The sequence below is a fragment of the Eucalyptus grandis genome, chromosome 9 (assembly GCF_016545825.1).
Source record: "Eucalyptus grandis isolate ANBG69807.140 chromosome 9, ASM1654582v1, whole genome shotgun sequence".
In the NCBI taxonomy this organism is placed as follows: domain Eukaryota; kingdom Viridiplantae; phylum Streptophyta; class Magnoliopsida; order Myrtales; family Myrtaceae; genus Eucalyptus; species Eucalyptus grandis.
The window spans coordinates 15547054-15559801 of record NC_052620.1 but is presented as its reverse complement, the minus strand read 5'-3'; the positions used below and the strand labels follow the sequence as shown (position 1 = coordinate 15559801).

Sequence of the window (12748 nt, the reverse complement as noted above, 5' to 3'; positions counted from 1 at the left end):
TCTTTTCTTTTTATCTTTTCTTTCATCCTTACCCTACCACCCACTGCCCATCTTTTCTTGTGCTCATGACCTGGACGTCTCTCTCTTTTCACTCAGCACTCACGCGCCACGGACTCACGCCCGCGCGCGCGTTACGCAAATCTTGTGCTCGCTTGCAGATTGGGTCCAAGAAAAGTCGCTGAAAAGAGGATCCATGACGACTAAATAAGATCAACGAGTTTTCAAGTACCGGTCCTACTAATCTTAGACTTCGGTTTTTCCAGTAGCTTTCACCCCAAAGTCCTTCGGAGATATCAAAACCCTAGAATTTCCTTGAGACTTTCAAAATGTTAAACCAAACACATCTAAAAATTATTGATATCAGAGATACAAATGTATTTATCATGATTATTACAATCTACACGAGCATCAGTGGTTGGCTGATGAAACTTGGTCAAAGATGCAAGTAAAAATTGAATTAGTACTTAGATATGCTCTCTCACTCAAAATATGGTCGAACTTTTATAGAAAACATGTGTCACACTCCTTAATTAACTCACTTGAGAGGTATTATCTACTTGGATTTAATTTGTAGTCAACCTTAAATAGCGTAACGAGATGACTACATTCTAATAAAATAAGTTTATTCTTCACAACTAATCATCATTATTATAGATGGGATTGCGATCCATATAAAGAGAATCTGATTTAGTCGCAACAAATCTTTAACTTTGTCAATTGCAACACATTCATCCAAAACTTTTTTTTGTGGCACAAAAACTCTAAACTTGTATCTATGTGACACATTTACCTTAAATTTGTATTTGTGTGGTAAATTTAAAAAATTTGGAGTAAATATGTCACATGGATATAAATTTAAAATTTTTAATGTCACACAATTGGCAAATTTTGAGACTTTTTGTGACTTTCTGCCATTTTTATTAATTTAGTTAGTGGAGAATATGATTACCAATTAGGTGCATGCTTGTTGTTTCTCATTTCTATTTTCTTTATTAATGGAAAAGCAAGTCAAGTCAAAAAGGCACTTGCGGAGGCTCCTTCCACGCACCTCCCACATATTGCTGCGGAAATTACACATGCGATAATTTGCATCACAGCGGTCCGATCAGCATGAGGAGTCTTGGATCGTTGGACAGCAAGAACGCGACATTTTTCAAGCACGCACAGTAGAGTACGTTATTATGTTTAGGATAAAGTGTCGAAGGCTTTGGGTCCGTGATCTTCACAACATTGATCAAGTATGTTATACAATTGTTTTTTGTGATGATGACTGCTAGTTATTTTTGTTTGTCAAATAAGAGGTTGATCTTTTAACATTTATGTGTGGTGGAATGCAATCTACCTCCAGTTAAAGGCATGATTGAGAATGCAAGCAACCCTCAGCTTATATCCCCGACTGCTAGGGTTTTCTCAAGTATTCTAGAATACTCCTAGGGATGGGCGATATTGTAAATGTATTCATATGTAATAAATGTGGTTAGTAGGTAGTTGGAGAGATGTAATCTCCACCGTTAGATCGAGGAGAGATCTACTGATACGGTTTGTCTTGTCTTTGTATAAATAGGGGCTTTTGTCTCTAGAGTTTTCTCTCTCTAAGATCCTGAGAAGAGTTTTCTCTCTCTAAGATCCTGAGAAAGGCTGCTTAGGGGTAAAATCCTAAGACACGCGGGTTAGCCTTCAAAGCAGCAGAGTATTTTCTGGTGGAATTATTTGAAGACGCAATGCTTTGCGCTAAGCGCGTGCTATCATGCAAAGCGCGTTACCTTAGTAAGTCGTTACCTTAGTAAGTCCTTCTGGTGGAATTATTTGAAGACGCAATGCTTTGCGCTAAGCGCGTGCTATCCATGCAAAGCGCGTTACCTTAGTAAGTCCTATTTAATTTCAAATTATGCTATGTGTGTTGGACTATGATTTGCTTCACCATAATATTATTTTGCTCTTTTCATCACAGTGAAGAAGGATTTTCAGATTGCTCAACGGCTTAGAGGCAGGGCCCCTCATGTTGGTAATAAATGACAAAAGTGAGTAGCATGTGGCACTGAAATTATGAGCAAAGTTATAAAGTAATGTACATCAGTACCTACTTAAAACTAGAAAAAGGAAGGCATAATAGATATTAGTATAGAGTAGAAAAAATTCACCAAACCATATGATAAAATTGCTTCAGCACAGGAAGATATAGCTAAAATACTAAATAATTAACACCAACTAAGGTTTTCAAATATATGATGCAGAGGAGAAGCAAATACAATTCACTCACAATAAAAGCAAGTGTAGTCTATATCATATTTTTAAAATGGCTAGTCAATATTATATTCAAAGCAGCTACATTGATTTGGAAACTCTTCAGGATATTATGACAATATAAGCCAAGCCACTTAAGTACTTAATGTGGAAAAATATTCAAGATTATCTCGTAGCGGCATGAGATCCCTAACTAAGGACATCTTCCAAGCCCACACAAAGAATGACACCAATCAAAAGACCAAGGTTTCCATCATGACCTGTGCTGAACATGTTCAGGATTAATAGCCTTGCTCCGTTAAAACTAGAAGTGAACACGCAGCATGGCTTCCTTCTCCTCCATTTCCACGTCATGGTGAACCGAACCAACTTCTGAGATGTAACCCAAACTCCCGATTTGCATATACAAGTCCTCCAACTTCTGATATATGCTTGACGACTGTGGATGGGAATTATAACTCAATAGAGCTATATGCAGCTACCTTCTTGATGCACTTCTCTCTCATCCTTAGTCTCACTTTTTCAACAGAGTACCACCTCCAAGCAAAAGCATACATGTTAGATAGTAGAACATGATATGAAGCAATATCAGCTGCTAACTCAAAGCTTATCGGCCGCAACCTGACCCACTTTAACATTCTTGTGTATTGCACAGGCACCCAGCAAAGCACCCCAAACTATCTGGCTCAATGGGCATACCCATTATAAAGCTATAAGCCTCCTCAATATGTCCTGAGCAGCCAAGGATATCGACCATACAAAAATAATGCTCTCTTCTAGGCCGAAGATTCTGATCATTTGAATCCATAATGTAACTAAAATAAGTCCGACCTTGACTCACAAGTCCGGCATGGCTACAAGCAAATAAAACTCCAAGATAAGTGACATAATTTGGTTTTGGCCCTTCATTCTGCATTCTAGAGAACAGAGCCAAAGCTTCTTCACTCCTCCCATTAACTGCGTAGCCTAAAATCATCGTGCTCCACAAAACAACATTTCTAAGACGCATTTCATCAAATAAAGTTCTTGCCATATGAGTACTACCACATTTCATACACATGTTGAGCCGTGCAATCTCAACGATAATATTGTTCTCCATCCCATCATATAAGGCAGAGTCATAAATCTTACTGCCAATGTTTAAACATCTCAACTGACTGCATGCCGATAGGGCACTGACAATAGTCACGGCATCAGGCTTGATCCTGGCCAAGCCCATCTGATGGAACAGTGCGAGGGCCTTACTAGCATATACCCCATCTGCACGCATGCTGCAATGAAAGAATTCCAAGCCACTAGATCTCTCTCTATCATAGTCTCAAACAAGTAATCAGCCAATCCTACGTCCCCAAACTTCACGTACATTATCATCAATTCAGGGCGAACACCGAGAGAACTCATCCTTCCGTAGAGCGAAACTGACTCCATGGGCATGTCATTCTTCACATATCCCCGGATCAGGGTGTTCCACAAGAAAATTCTTGGTTTGTGCATTTCATCGAACAGTTTGCGAGCGTACTGAACGTCACCTAAAATCACCAGATTGGTGAGCAAGTGAGTGATGAGGCTGTTTTTCACCGAGAGCCCAGAGGTCAGGACGAGCGCATGGATCTGCATCCCACACAAGCGCATTTGAGCAGTGTAAAAAGTCATAGCATGGCCTTGGCATGAAACTGGTTTTGGATCTTACGCATTCCCTTCTACACGTACACTTACCACGCCAAGTCGCTTATTGATCTCTATAATCTATCACTGCCACCCAGTCCTGCCATAGGTTTATCGGGGTGGTTCAAGCAAACATGAAATTTCGGGCAGCAAGTCGTGTTACGTGATAGTGACACTTGAAAAAATAAAAAATCGACTAGTAGGAAGGAAGGTTTTCAAAATTCTGAGGAATATCATCGATTTGGCCGCTCCTTTTCCCATCACTTGGTCACCTTCGAAGGCGCACTGGAATATCATCCTGACATGGTGAGTAGCCATTGCTGTTATAGTCAGGACGGGGTAGTGTCCAAATTTCTTAACTTTCAATTCAGGGGCTTAAGGCTATGCGCTCATTAACAACATATAGCACTTCAAACCTTTAGCGAATGTATAAAAAATTCGCGTCTCTTGTTGCTCTATACCAATTCTTTTTCTATTGACATACACCTTTTAAAACGCAGTTTAATAGGAAAGAATAGGAGACAAGGGACGTGCTTCTAAAAGCACAATGTTGTTTCGATGAAGGAAAATATAAGAAGGAAAGGTAAATTGATAAGTTCGTTGAAGGGATTTGTGTATTAATAAACAAACTTTACTTCTTTTCATTTATATCCTTATTACATCTAAAATCCTTAGTGTGATTAGTTTTAGGATGAATCAATACTCGAGTTAAAATGGGAATAGACCTTGTGACCCCCATTCCAACCTAACTGATCAGTTCTACAATCATTGGTTTCCAAACTAGCTTACACGAGGCCAGTTGCTAGTTCTATTTGGGCACTAGATCATTATTATGTTTTGAGTAAAAATCCCAAATGAAAATAAACGCCATACTAGTTTATTACAAATGCATACATTGGTCAACTAGTTATGTAGTTTTTGGATCATTTTTTGTTCCAAAACAAGTTCGAAATTAGTACATTTGAGAAACAATTTCAGGGTAGAATTGGTGAATGCGGCCTTCACATTGGGAATTGAACTTTGACTAGGTTGGTTCTCGAGTTGAACCTAACCCAATGCCACCACAATAGTGATATTCCGATAACACTTGGTGGATCACAAAGCAGAAATCTGATAACTTCCCCGTAAAGATTATAGAGAGGAAACCCAAGCTAAGCCCATTAACATATCTAATGGAGCTTACAATTTGCTCAAAAGTTTAACTAATTAGTTATAGAATAAATTGACCAACACACTACAATATTTCAATGAGAGACTTTTCTAGTATGACTCATTTGTGTGCAGTTCAATATGATCATTAATGATCTTAAACAACTATATGTATTTTTTATGTTCAAGATGTTAAAATATACTATAAAAGTAAGCCTTATATTCTCGAGAAAAATTATAGACAAAAGTTTACTGCAAACATTAACCTAATTTGGTATGCGACCACAAGTAACTTCACTGTCAACTGATCAGCATTTATGAAACTCTTTCAGTTTTCCAGCCTTGTTGCTTCAAAATATTCGTTGGTGGAGATGCCATTTCATTGATGATTAACATATTTAATAGACATACATGCACAAATAGTAGATAAGTTAATACACCTATAAATCTCTCCATCAGAGAACCACTTACTTGGATGGCTCATGATAAGCTTCACTGCCAGTACCTTCATTTCCAACCAGTTTAGAAGGGATTAATACTCGATGCATCTGCTCGAGAAAATAGGAAACATTTAAAAACTAGAAGAAAGTAGATATTATACAAACTACTGCCAGGGAAGTGGTTGCCTACATTAGAAGTAGGAACATTAATTCCTTTTTTTCAGCAGAGTCCAACAAATCATGTTGCAGACTCGATGTTGCAGACTCGGATGAGATAAGAGGTTATAACACCCTTAAATTTATTAACCGAACCAAAGAATTTTTCCTATTATAGCAATCCGAAAAAAGGAGAAAAATCAAAGATTATCCAGTCGTCCATTGCAGATTTAAAAATATCAATCATGCAAATATTAATGATGAGACAGGTCATGAAATGGAGCAACGTGACCACAATAAGACATCAATCCACCAAAATAATGAATTTATCCTTTGTTTGCATATCGTACCAGAAAAGGTACAAGACTATTCAAGTATTGTTGACCGATCACGATCACGAAGATTCAATACATGGTGTCACTGAGTTGGCGTACTTTCTTTTTTGAGCTGTATTACATCCACTTGCCAAAAGAAATCTTAAACCAAGCAAAAGCCAAAAAAAAAAGATGTGCAATATTTTAATGGCCCTAACAAAATGCAAATTGAACTCTTTCATTCTTGAAGCTTGTGAGCAAGTATTGTACTGTTGCATCAATGGCTTTGGTTGCTTCTTATGGACTATAATAAGAAAAGGTCTTACTGAAAGTTTTTGCCAAAGTACATGAAATAACAAATCAAAAATTTTAAGATAAGACAAAAGAAAGTGCAATACTATCTGGAAATTCTAGCACACAATATTAGAAGAATAATTACCTTCAGTCACAATAGCAGCTGTTTCAATGGATGCCGCTGACTTTTTTGAATCAACGGGAGCAAAACCTGCGGTGATACGCTAATTTGTGGGTCTAAAAAACAGATATCTTCTTCTTCTTTATAAGCAAAGACCAGATAGAATCTTGCTGCACTCTAGATGGAAATGCACCTTTTAGCTGCAGAGGCTTCTTTACAAATCCCAAAACAGCAAATGGAAACATCAACACAGCCTCACCCCAAAATGCATACCGCCAATTTATCAAAACTTCAGCAAATGGCAAATAATTATAGCTGGCAAATGCCACCAGGCAGCGACCAAAAGAACAAATTTTCCACCAGGCAGTTGACAAGTGATACTACTGCCTCTATATTGATCTACTTAGACTTGGCATGTTCAAAGGATGCAGATTGAAAGCCTGTCATACTCCTAGCCCAGACATAATCAGCAAAATCAAAGAGTGAATGTGAGGGAATAAACAACTTACTAATCCTCCGTACACATAGCCCAAAGCTACTCCAGTTGGTATACACATGTAAAACATCGCAAGCCATGCTGTTTTCTGCCAGAAATAATAAAATCTTAGCTAATATTGTTCCCAGGAATAAGAATAACATTTACAGCAAACTTAACAATTACTTATCCACAAGAAGTGTGCTTATTCTAACAGCAATAGGTGTGGCGCACCTGAGCAACAGGCGCATTGTCATCTATAAAAGGCGCTGCTAGACTTATGAAAGAAGCCTCCCCAACTCCAACCAGCCTTTAAGAAGTAAACCCGAAACTGTAAGCCCTTAGCACAATTTTAAAGTTAAGGTACCAAAATTACAATTTAGAATGTAATAGCCGCAAAGCTTCCATACTCACATCCGGCATATCACGATAAACCAGAAGCTAAATGAACTACCACACCCAGCTGCAGCCAGTGTCCAAACAGATAATCCAACTCCGATGAGCCTAAATGGATTGATACTGGAAAGCGAAAAAATTATGTAAGAATTTTTATAACAAAATGAAGAGAAAGATAAACTGTGCATACTTAAAACCTGTAACTTGCAGCAATCAAGAAAGATGCAGCCAATTTTTTTATTAGAAATGGAGAATGTTTAACACTGAAACAATTAACAACGGGAATATACAGACAACAGATAACTTATAATGATGATGACCATATATTTTCCATCAATAAAAGAGAAAAAGTGGGAGTTCTAAGAAATATTATTTAACAACTATCAACTTTCTGAAGAGAAAAACTTCCCTTCCCACCATGGACAAATTCAAGAAGGGAAGAGAGAAAAGGGAAGGGGAAGGGGAAGAAGGGGGGTGGGGTGTGAAATATTTTAGAGAAGAAGTTATTAATAAGTCAATATTATAAACGATTCCTACAAGAGCGAACACTGAAGGTTGCAAAAACTGATTGAAGATTGTGAGAACTGAAAGACAACAATAATGCACTCAGTATTAGAGGTGCATAGGAACACAGTCATGGGATCCTTACACTAGAACCAATCTTCTGGACACAAAATTCCAAATTTCAACCAATTGATTCTCACGAAGTTTCTATGTTCTTTTTAACATTTTTTTTTTTTTTTTGCAAGAAAAACTTTCATATCAACATAATTAACATATAAAACCAAATGGCACATTAGCTAAAATTACAAAAGATAAACACATCAATAATAGAAACAAGGAGGGCGATTAGAAAAATTGGAGGTAAGTCACTCTTGTTGAAGTCAAGGATTGGAAGATTCATAAAGGTTAAAGATGAGCTACTAAATGTGAGCGAGTGAGCTCAGTCAATGACAACTAAAGTTTTTTTACAAATCAAATTGGATTCTCAACTTTCAAATGCTATTTTAGTTTTTCATTTGTGGTTGTATCTTGCCAAAACTAATGAAATAATGGACTAGTAACCTTATTGTTCTGGGCTTTCTTTCAGCTCATAAGAAAGCGATCAGACTAATTATCATTTAATATATGTTGGTAATGAATGACAAAAGTGAGTACATTGAGCATGTAAACCCCATACCCGTTTACGTCTAACATATCTTATGTTACAGTTCCTAATATTTGGAAAAAATTGATAAATGTAAACGTATGATAGAGTCCACCATCCTATATTAGCTAAATCTTAACCTTGGCCCCTCCAAATTGTTCATTGTATACCTGCTCTCTAAGTATGTGGCACTGAAATTATGAGCAAAGTTTTAAAGTAATGTACATCAGTACCTACTTAAAACTAGAAAAAAGAAGGCAGAACAGATATTAGTATAGAGTAGAAGAAATTCACCAAACCATATGATAAAATTGCTTCAGCACAGGAACATATAGCTAAAATACTAAATAATTGACACCAACTAAGGTTTTCAAATATATCATGCAGAGGAGAAGTAGATACAAATCACGCACAATAAAAGCAAGTGTAGTCTATATCATATTTTCAAAATGGTTATGTCAATATTATATTCAAAGCAGCTACATTGATTTGGAAACTCTTCAGGATATTATGACAATATAAGCCAAGCCACCTTAAGTACTTAATGTGGAAAAATATTCAAGATTATCTTGCAGCGGCATGAGATCCCTGACTAAGGACATCTTCCAAGCCCACGCAACCAAAGAATGACACCACTCAAAAGACCAAGGTTTCATCATGATCTGTGCTGAACATGTTCAGGATTAAAAGTCTCGCTCCATTAAAACTAGAAGTGATTTAGTCACTCTGAAAATCCCACAATCATTATCTCCCCATTCCGTGAATGACAAGTTCTTCATATAGAATTGGTAACATTGGGCAAAGCACATAGGGTATCCAAGCTGTACTCGAATTAAGCATTACCTCTTTGCTAGTGAAGCAAATACAGGGGATGCAACAAGAAGTCCAACCATAAATGCAGATGACAAGACACCATCCTGAAAATTATTCAAGTCAAAGTCCCCCCTACAACCAAAGTGCTATGATAAGGTTATAAGACATCAACACTATACTATAAATTCCTAAATGCTTGAAAAACTAGCTATGATTACAATAATGATGGTAAGAGAAAAATTGCCCATAAAATTTTAAAGGAGAATAGGATGGAATTTCGGCTTCGACTTAGGAAGATGATAAAAATGGAGACCGGTGCAATGCAATGGAGATTGTCAGCTTACATTTCTTTACTATTCAACAAACTTTTATTAATAGAATTATGTTGGACCTTCAGAAGTTTTTTTACATTAAACAAAACTGTATAGTCTGAAAACATAAAAAGGAACCCCAATAAGAAGAAAATCAAAAGCCTCCAATGGAATACTAGATATGTCAATCATTGTGATATTTTCAGCAAATTGGGAAAAAGATGAGAATGGCAATACAGGAATACAAATTCTAGTTCTTGTTCAGAAAAAAAGATTAACCTCAATTTCACATTCAATCTGCTTTAGATAGGCAATAACAACCAGTACCAGGTCTCAAAATATCCAATATAACAGTTCCATGATACCGAAACAATAGACTTTTCTGCATAATCATACAAAACAAAATTCTTTACTTACTGGATTCCTCTGCCTGAAGTGCATTTTCCATCCTTTGTGCAAGTACTCTGACTACCATTTACACCATTACTGGCTATCACTCCTCGATCCACGTAATTTAACATGTTAATCACACAAAAGATGACAAGCAACCTGCATACATAAAAGTAAAATTCCTGGTTATTGCCCTAAACAACTCCAATATTTTAGTTACCCATTTCTTCGAGTATATTCTCTTAAAATCATATACAATTCAGTAACTTCTGGTATGTAGATAAACATTGCATGATAGTAACTACAATTACACAACCAAATAGAACAAGTCATCTCTACTTAAGATTAGACAACACATTCAGGAAATTTTACGCTTGAAGGTCATGGCCAGCCTCATTCACACTTGTGAGGAAACAATTATGACCTCATTGACTTCTCAGAAAAGTTAAACCAACGGTTAGCCAAGCCACATTCTACTTTGGAAGCAACTCCTTCATACAATACACAGGTACAACAGTGCACTGTCAGCCGCAGGTGCATGCAACAAGATCACTCTCTAATCAGATTACAAAAGAATACATGACAAGTCATTATCATCAGTGATGAACACATGGTAGGAGGATCACTTATGTAGCTATGGATTTGTCTTTTAGTAATGTGTGCCCAAGTTCAATGTCTTTAACACTAACAAAAACATGTTAAACAAGTTCAGATCTTATATTTGTGAGAGCAAACCCTTTAGCAAATGCGGGATGCCAAAACTTTTAGCAAAAACATGTTGAACAAGCATAGGATTTGACACTAGAGCTTTTGTGAATGCTATTGAAATTGTAGACGAAATACTTATTTATAACTAGATAGGCAAATCTAAGATTGGGAGAGAAGAGTATGAAACGGGAGAAATAATGCAATAGTATCAAAGGAACATTTTTCAACAACTTTTGTGGAACTCAGGATAGATAATTAGCCAATAGTCAAGAAGGCAATTAAACATCAAAGAGGGCATAATTTTAATCTCCTTCTATTTTGTGAAAAAAAAAAATTGGAAAAGAAAAGTATTCTAATAAAAATGATCACTTATACCGTATTGCTTACAAAAATGAATTGACAAAAAATATTTTATGCATTCATAAAGATATCTAGATATATATTATTGTCCTTAGTTAAAACATTTGTCATTAGCTAATTATTTTAAGGGAAAAATTATCCAAAAAGTCATAAACCTATTGCACTTTTACCAATTCAATCATTAATCTTTTAATTTTGCCAATTAAGTCCTAAGCCTTTTCATTTATTGTCAATTCAATCCATCCACCAATTTTGATTAGAAATTATTGATGTGGATAGTTGGCTCTAACGTGGCACTTTTTAATAATATTTTAATTTTTAATTTTTTTCTTCTTTTTATTTAATTTTTTGGCTTTTTTGGGGGTTTCTCTAGCTGGCAAGGGTTGCTGGCCAACCCTCGCTAGCCCTCACCTGTGGCCAGCGAGGGTTGCCCACTAGATCCGAAACACCAAAAAGAAAAAGAAAAGAAAGTAAAAAATATATATTATTAAAATATTATTTAAAAATGGGCCATGTCAACGCTAACTGTCCACATTAGCAATTTCTGATCAAAATTGATTGGATGGATTGAATTAGCAAGAAGTGAAAAGATTTAGAATCGAATTGGTAAAATTAAAAAGTTGAAGACTGAATTGATAAAAATGCAATAAGTTCAAGATTTTTTGAATAATTTTTCCTATTACAAACGATCAATTTTACGAAAATGCTAATAGATAGAACCTTAATTTCATATTGATGGAACCCAATTTAGTGAGTGGTGTGTTTTTTCTGGGACCGATGAATCTTGTTGCATCAGCTTATGAGTTACCATCTCGATAACGGAATTATTTTTGCTAGAATATTTGTATATATTGAGGAAATTGTTCTCACGACTGCAATGACTCCCGACTGTGCCGAGGCCAATGGGCTATGCTAGGCCCCGTGTTACGTTCGAGCACGTTATAGGGAGTTCCAAGTAGCGATAATTGAACAAGAATGAAATACGCAGCATAGTATATAAGACTCCGACTTAAACGAATTCATCTCATTAAAAAAAATTGAATAATAACATATAAATTGCAGCTGTCAAAATACATATACATAAGAATTGAACTTAGATAAATACAATCTCATAAAAAAAATTACAACCTAATAATTAAAAACACAATACTAAACAGATTGATAAAAACACAATTTTTTTCTAGTAGCGGGCCTCTTCTTGGGCTTAACCATTTCAACGACATATTTGTCCTGTTGTCTTTTTAAGTGACTCATTTGACTACTAGATTTCAAAAATAATTTCAAAGCACATACCTTGTAAACAACCTTCTTCTTGCCATTGAGTAGGTCCATAATGTTGAATATCTTCCAAACATTTGACCCTTGTGCAAGAGAGTACTTTCAGAGTTGGCAAGCCATCGAAAATGGGTTGGGCAACCCCAATAATTTAAGTCAATTGCGAATTCCAAGCTTGTAAATATCCTTCAACAGAGATCGCCATTTTTATTTTTATTTTTAAGTAAGGAGAAGTGCATGATCGTGAAAATTAGAGGAGGGGGGTTTGAATTTTGTAGAAATTGAATTTTTTTTTTTCATTTTTTTAAGATGAATGTGACCGTTCGGCCACATGTATTTTATTCTTAATGTGGCCGAACATCACACTATTAGAGATAATGGGCCATGTTTGGCCCGGCCCATTAGGCCCAAGGACCTGATCCAACCCAGCCCAGCCCAGCCCACCCAGGTTAGAGCCTGCGGTAACAGCCCCTTCTCCAAGCTGAGGACA

General features: G+C 36.3%; 1 pseudogene; it reads right to left on the bottom strand.

The window, feature by feature from the left end:
* Positions 1 to 10069, bottom strand: part of LOC120288294 — a 32981-nt pseudogene extending 22912 nt beyond the window's left edge.
* Positions 10070 to 12748: the final 2679 nt, after the last annotated feature.